Below are 7,141 nucleotides of genomic sequence, written 5' to 3'. Positions count from 1 at the left end.
GGACTACTGAGACATCCAGCCTTGTGGACTGAACGACTATGGATTCTCAGCCTCTCTAGTGTGGTGCAGCCATTGTTGGACTACTCGGACTCTATCCTGTGAGCTAAGCTGATAAACCTCTATACATATATATTCATTCTACCAGTTCTGTTTCTTTGGAGAACCCGGACTAATACAGTGGGGGAAGCATGGCAGCAGGTAGCCAGAGCAGGAAGCTGAGAGATCACATCTCCAACCACAAACAGGAAGCAGAGAAAGAAAACGGGAAGTGGTGCGTGGCTATAAACTCTCAAAGCGCACCCCCAGTGACACACTTCTTCCAGCAAGGCTCTACCTCCTAAATTTCCCCAGACAGTGCCACCAAGTGGTTAGAAATGTGAGTCTTTGGGGCCATTTCTTTTCAAACCACCACAAACATGTACTATAATTCTTTCAATATAAAAGTTTTAAAACCTAAAAAATAAAGCAACATGTGGTTTAGGGTTGCAATTAGAAAAGTGGAAAAGTGAGGGAATAATTGCAAAATTATGGAGTAGTCAGAAAAGAAACGGATCTGTAATGTTATAAACGATTATAAAGGTATGTGGGGATGCATGCATATCATCCCAGCGCTTGGGATTGCCAAAAGTCCAAGGCCAGCCAAGACTGGATAGCAAGAGATTGTCTCAACCAAGGGGTGAAAAGGTCACATGGAAAATTCTTTTTAAACTGATTAGTAAGTCCATAGATTTCATCATGTCTTGATACTTTGTTTATATCGTGTGTGTGTGTATGTGTGTTCTATATCAGTTAAGCATTTAACTTAATTTTTAAATTCAAATTCATGTATGTTCATATGTGTACACTTATTTAAACAAAACATGAACATTTAAATATAAAATCTTGGAGTCAAATGAGATTCAATGATTTACTCATCAACTAGCAGAAGTGGTATTCCATACCAAATTCTTAACATACTGGACTTTTTTTTTCTCTACAGATGGTAGATACATAAATATCTCACAACTAAGGACCAGTTTCTGAGAGCCCTGTTAATAGACAAAGGCTAATTTTAATAAATTTGGTTTGACTCTTAAAGAAAAAACCATGCATTATTCCAATCAGCTATGCTTTTCTAGACCTTAAAGAGCTATACTGTTATTTTCTAGAAGGGATATAGAACTTTTAAGCACACTATTGAAAATCATGAGAGAATATTTGTATATAAATTAAAAGTAATGGGAAAGTGAAACTAAACAAGGAAAGTTTAAGACAAAATATCAGAGTGATGTCAAAGAATGAGATTATCTGTTCTTTGCTTTAGACCCTGGACACCAGTGCTTCTCCAAATTTAATGTACTTATGCAACAACTGGGGACCTTGATGAGACACAGATGCTAAGTCAGTAGACTTTTGTGGCCCAGAACTGCAGTTCCAACAAACAGCCGCTAAGCTGTTTCAGTACTGCTGATCCACCTCCCACAGTTTGAAGCAAAGATGCAGTCACATCCTTCATACCTCTGAACAAGTCCAGATTACCTGATGTTTCTTGAGAGGGGCCGCATTTGTACCTGCATTTAAAGAGGGTTCTTTGGTTACTTTTTACAAACTTTGATAATTGTGCTCACTTATCTAAATTCCTGAATGAATATATGTCTAAGTATATTCAAGGGTAATCCCTATTTTTGAGAGGAGGGAAAAGGAATCAGAAGGCAGTGAGCTAGATGGAACAGGGAAGAATACATGGAAGTAGAAAGGAGATACCACAGGCCATGAAGACAAAAGCAAGATGAAGCAATCCCAATCTGTGAGCAACGGAAATGTGGGATGCAGCTTCTCTGAGCCCAGCATCACAGCTAATTTCATTAGCCCTTCTGGATCTCATGCAGTATGGTCTTTTAAAAGTTAAGTATCTTTCCTGTCAAGAGGAGAGGGTAATGGAGAAGAAACTGGGAAATTGAAGGATTGTACTCTAATCTGGATTTTGTATTAGTCTACATTTAATTTTCGACAGTTTTTCCTGGTCCCATTTAATTTGCATCACCCAGCAATTCTCCCCAAGAGCTTATTCTTTTCTCTCATGGCACCTTCCATAATTTGAGACATGTTGAATTGTGACTTTTTTTTTTTTTTTGCTTGTCTACTTAGATCACAAACTTCATAGTAAGGGTCAAGACTATTCTGCTAACTAGTATCTGTTAGTTCATAGGAGGAGGAAAGCATAACAAATTTTTTAGTCTTGCCTGCAATGTTGGAGCCCATCCAGATTCTTCACTGAGGTCCCACATGGTGGGGTGCCCAGCCTGCCTTGCCTGCTGCTTGAATCAATGCGCATACATTGCCTTGCTTTAAGTTCCCAGTAACCACTGTTGACAATGGCATACTCAGGCTAGGAGTTCTTGTAAGGAAATTGGCCCTCAAGGAAGAGAAAACCAATGTGCTCTGCTCCCAGTTCTTTATACAGCAACCAGTGTGGTATAAATTCAATAAATGCTATGAAATGAATTAAATTCATGAAGGATTCCAAGTGAATAATGTCTTCTGTAAAATTTAGATATGTGCTCTTTGGGAGGAAGGCTTTCTACAGCTACCTCTGTAAATTCCTCTATTAGACCCTATGGGGTGTGGATGCTGTCCAATCTTCCCAGCCAATAGACCTCACTTTGAGGTAAAAATATGCCAACTAAGGCAAACAATCAAGATCAGCATAAAAAAACTAGATCTCATCCTGCTACATATTAAAATAATGGGAAAACATTTTTAAAATGCTGTGTGGGGCTACAGAGATGGCTCACTCATTAATAGCACTTGCTGTTCTTGCAAAGGACTTGGGTTCTGCTCCCAGCACCTACATGGTAGCTAACAACCATCCTTAACTCCAGTTCCAAGGGATCCAATGCCCTCTTCTGGCCTCCACAGGCATTGCATGCCTGTGGTATGCTTAATACTTGCAGGCAAAACACTCAGACACATACAGTAAAAACTGATTATTTTTGCTCTGTGAGTTCAAGTCCAGCCTGGTCTACATAGCGAGTTCCAGGCCAGCTGGGGCTACAGGGAAACCCTGTCTCCAAAAGACCAAAAAAAAAATTTTTTTAAATGCTAATTTGTGACCATAACTCGGCCATAAAAGTAATGTCTTCTGAAGATGGAACACAGGTGCTTCCCAAACCTATCCGGTGGTTCTAACAGGCAGCCTGAGTAGCACTTAGCCTGACCCAGCCATGGCAATCCATTTCTTCCTTTCCCTGTGTTTTGTTTAAGCATATGCATTGTATGATTCCTTGAAATACAAGAAGATAGCTGAGGTGTTCTAGAAAAGATACTCTTGTCCTGAAAATAAAGGAGAGGTTCTTAGGGCATGGAAGGCCTTTTGCTATGCCCTTTGGGGATGCTGAGACATGGGGAATAGTAAGAGCTGTGGCAGCTCTAATCTCAAAGAGACTGGCCAGCAGAGCAAAATTGCAGAAGCTGCCTACCCGAGTGTGCCCGACCTAGCTTTCTTGTATGAGGTCAGTCACTATTTTTACTATTTAACCCAAAGGTCATGAGGTTTTCTATAATTTGGATATAACCCCTTTTCCTTCTTAGAATGTAATTTTATTTTTCAACTTATAAATCCCTTTACCAGAATAGTTTGCATAATGGTTAGGAGCATGTGCTTTGCATTCAGACATCCTAGAGTCAAATCCCAGCATTACCTATGCTATTTGAGTGACTCTGAGCCTTGTTCCCTCTTCTGTGTAGTTATACCTGCTTCATAATTCTGGTACTAATGAACTAAATGAAATAATACACAGAAATGGCTTGACACTGTCTCTGACACTACTCAAAATTAGCTATTATTATTAGAGGCTATTCTGCACCAAGAACTTACATATTATACTGAATTTTTAAAGGAAAGGTAGCTACTTTGAAGATTAGTAGTATATTTGATTGTTAAATACTATCAGGATTTTCCAAGCATAGAAATCCTATGTGAAATTCTTATTTACAAAATATACTTTCGAATGTTCATACACCATTCAAAATATGAGATATGTAATTGGATAGTGATTTGTTTTCCTGTATTTTATGGAAAGAAAAAGAATATTCACTAGGGGCTGGAAAGATGGCTCAGCAGTTAAGAGCACACTGACTGCTCTTGCAGAGGACCAGGGTTTGATTCCCAGGACCCACATGGCGGCTACGCACTGTCCTTAACTCCAGTTCCAGGAGAATCCGAAGCCCCCTTCTGACCTCTGCGGGATTGCATGACATGGGTGCAATACACTCATACACATAAAATAAAAATAAAATATTTTTAAGAATATTCACTTGTTGTCTAGCTACTTGCAATTAAAATCAGAAGGTCAAATGTTCAGCAGACACCACTGTGGCTTAGAAGACCTGTATTTCATTTCATTCATGGTTTTAGAAACTTAATTGTACTACCCAAGAATTTTTGTGTTTGTGTGTTTGTATGCATGTAGAAGCCACAGGTCAACATCAAAAATCTTATTCAATTGCTCTCCACCTAATTTTTTGAGAAAGGGACTCTCAGTGAACCTGGAGTGCAATGATTGGCTAGGTAGCAAGCCCCAAAGATCCACCTGTCTCTGTGCCCCAACACTGGGATTATAGGCTCATGTTGTCACACCCTCATACCTATGTAAATACTGAACCCAGGTCCTCATGTTTGCATGGCTAAGCCCTCTCCCTAGCCAAATTAATTTTTTTGCACTAAATGAACCATTGGGTTAGTTTTAAAGTCATGTGTCATTGTCTTTTGGACTAAGAATAGGAAGATATGACCAGACATATTGTCAAATTGCCATCTAAATATTTATACCCATAGACCTGGACTGCTGTCAACTTTGGTCAAAGAAACTTCTTTTTGCATTACGCAGCAGTCAGTGCTGAGATGCATAACTGGTCAAGGTGATGAGAGTAAGAGACTAAGTGCTCAGCCAGAATGGGACATCTTTCTTACCTACCTTGCTCTCCACCACCAAGATTCATGGAAAATCAAGGAAGAGAAGGTGGAACGAATGTAAATATAAAAATTGGATGATGGGGAAGAGTGCTAGTGCACTCATGAACTCATACCAACTGGGATTACCTGTTCGAGACCAGCACAAGAGCAAGCTAATCCAAATTCTGGCATAGATAGGGTTGTTGATCTCCAAGCCCCATGCTTTACTGAGAAGTAGCTATTGGCAGTTGATAGCTGCTGGGAGAGGAAAAATCATTGTTTTTTGTTCTAATGTGTGGCCTCTGGTAGATTTCTCATGTTCCATTGAATGGCCTCACATCATACACATATGGGCAGCACTAATTGGACTTAGTGGATTATCAAAAAGAGGAGGAGGAGGAGAAAGGAGGAGGAGGAAGAAGGAAGGAAAAGGGGAGAAGGGAAGGCATGAATTGAAAAGGGTGTATGTTGGGGGGGATTTGTAGGGGTGACATGGGGTGGATATGATCTTGTTTCATTGTATACATTCATGAACTTTTCAAGAATAAAGAAAAATTAATAGTAAAAAAGAAGATAAAAGTTTGACTTAATATGCAGGTGCCCTGGTGAGCATTCTGAGGGAGGGCTATTACTTTGGTTGCTTTTGAAGGAAAGGAAGGAGGATTATATGGAGGAATCAGAGAAAGATACAGATCATTGAACCATATGTGTAACATTAATTTAAAATAATGCATACAGGGTGGAGAGATGGCTCAGCAGTTAAGATCACCAGTTGCTCTTGCAGAAGACCTGGGTTCAGATCCCAACACCCATATGGCAGGTAAAAAACATTTGCAACTCCAGTTCCAGGGAATCTGACCCCCTCCTCTGTCTTCCATGGGCATTACACAACACAGGTACACTTACATATATGTAGACATTGTTAGGGTTCCAAACAGCAGCAGCTTCCCCCCCTTCCCAACAGGGACCTACAGACTTTGGAGCCCAAAAAAGGGAACTTGGCTGATAAGCACCTTGACCTTTGAAGTCAAGGGAAACAAACTCTGCTGAGAAGCAGCCTGCCTTTCCTCTGACCTCCAAAGACAGGATAAGCAGATTCTACCTGATAACCAGAGATTTTAGAAGCTGTTTTTCTCTTATCTTAAGAGGGAAAAAGTAAACACTTCCAGACCCTAATCCTACCTGCTTTTCCTGCTTCCCGCTCCCTGATTTCTCCCCCAAACATTCCTCCCTTCTACACCCTAAAGCCCCCATATATAAAGTCCCAGCTCACAGCCCGTGGGCTGACATCTTTCCCTTCCCCGAGGGAAACATGTCCCGTGCGAAATAAAGCTGTATCCCGCTGAGAATTCCATCTGTGCCTCGGTGCCTCCTCCATCCATCCGCGCTCGCTCTCTCCCAACATTTTTTACCTATCAGACATAACATTCATACACATAAAATAAAAATATAAACATAAAGCATACATAGGGCCAGGTGTGGTGGTGCACACCTTTAATCCCAGCACTTGGGAGGCAGAGGCAGGCGGATCTTTGGGAGATTGAGGCCAGCCTGGTCTACATAGTTCCAGGACAGCTGGAGCTACAGGGAGACCCTATCTCAAAAAGACAAAAAATAAATTTTTTAAAAAATGAGGCATACATACATAATGTTGGACCCCCAGTCTGGGGTACCCAATGTTCACGGGAGGTCACACCCCAATAACTCAGTCCTCAGACCAGAAGATGCAACAAGCATGAGGGTTTTATTATGTTTGCGCAAACGGACATCTAGCTCAGAGAGCAGAAGTCCTGAGCACAGATTACAAGCCCCTTTTAAAAGCCAAAAACCATAAATCATAAGCGATTACTGAGCCAAGAAGCAAAGATGGGAGGGGGAATTCAGGGGATTTCCAGCAACCGGTGCAGAGAGCATGAAAAGGTCAGTTTTTTTCTCGGCAGTTTAGAATTATTTTATATCTTACTTCTTTGTACAGCTTCCAGAATATTTTTCTTTGCTTTGGTCTGGGGGACTCCACTTTAACCTGAGGGCTTTAGTTTGATTCTGTCATTCCCTCCTTTTCTTATAGTAAGATTTTAATCTTAAAATCTATAAGTTTTCTGTTCTTTTTAGAGCATGATATTGTTGAGTAAGGACCAAAGCTTGAGTTACTGATATTTGGTCCCTAATAAACTGTAGCAATCTGTGTAGTTAACCAGGGGGTTTTAT

Source organism: Nannospalax galili, unplaced genomic scaffold (assembly GCF_000622305.1).
Source record: "Nannospalax galili isolate Female #2095 unplaced genomic scaffold, S.galili_v1.0 scaffold433, whole genome shotgun sequence".
In the NCBI taxonomy this organism is placed as follows: Eukaryota; Metazoa; Chordata; class Mammalia; order Rodentia; family Spalacidae; genus Nannospalax; species Nannospalax galili.
Note: the sequence above shows the minus strand (reverse complement) of the source record.